General features: G+C 29.4%; 1 protein-coding gene across 1 annotated transcript in view; it reads left to right on the forward strand.

Annotated features, from left to right (window-relative positions):
- LOC107671284 (formin-like protein 2) overlaps positions 1 to 793 on the forward strand; it is a 93,612-nt gene that overhangs the window by 75,224 nt on the left and 17,595 nt on the right. The window lies entirely within an intron of this gene.

Raw genomic sequence — 793 nt, forward strand, 5'->3', positions numbered from 1 at the left:
TAAATGCAGAGCACTAATTCCTAGTATGGGTCACCATACTTGGCCACATGTCACGTCACACACGTCACTTAAACATTGATGAAACAGCAACCTTGACAGCAGTCATTTTTGTGATGTACAGTATATGATGCGATATGAAGGCATTAAATCAGAGGACCTCAGATGATGCCAACCCTGAAACAACATACAGAACTACCAAATTTTGCTATAAGTTTGATAATTGTAGAAACTGTAAAGCTACTTTGCAACGATTTGTATCGTGAAAAGCGCTATACAAATAAACTCGAATTACTCGAATTGGAATTGAATTTCCCATGATCTTAAATAAATAAATTGACATTCCCATAAATCACATTTCAATAAGTTAAAGAACAATTATTGTATATTTTTACAGTAACTTGAGTAACAGGGCTGAATGGTTGACAACAGTTTATAGCATTCTGATTGATCACAAACAAAACAAAGCAAAATAAAAACTTTTGTTTACAGCGTTCTGATTGATCTGAAACAAAAAATAAAACAAAAACGTTTGTTTACATCGTTCTGATTAATCAAAAATAAAACGAAGTAAAAAAAAAAAAGCAAACTTGAGCAAAGCAAATCAAAAACTGTTCACAGATTTCTGATTTCTCAAAAATAAAATGAAATGAAAATTTTTATACTGCACATTTTTTACAATAACTTAAAACAAATTAAAATTCATTTTGAACTATAATAATGTTCCACCACATTATTTTTTTATTTTATTTTTTTTATTTTTTTTACGATCAAATAGATGCCGACTTGGTGATAT

The sequence above is a fragment of the Sinocyclocheilus anshuiensis genome, unplaced genomic scaffold (genome assembly GCF_001515605.1).
Source record: "Sinocyclocheilus anshuiensis isolate Anshui unplaced genomic scaffold, SAMN03320099.WGS_v1.1 scaffold284, whole genome shotgun sequence".
Taxonomy (NCBI): Eukaryota; Metazoa; Chordata; class Actinopteri; order Cypriniformes; family Cyprinidae; genus Sinocyclocheilus; species Sinocyclocheilus anshuiensis.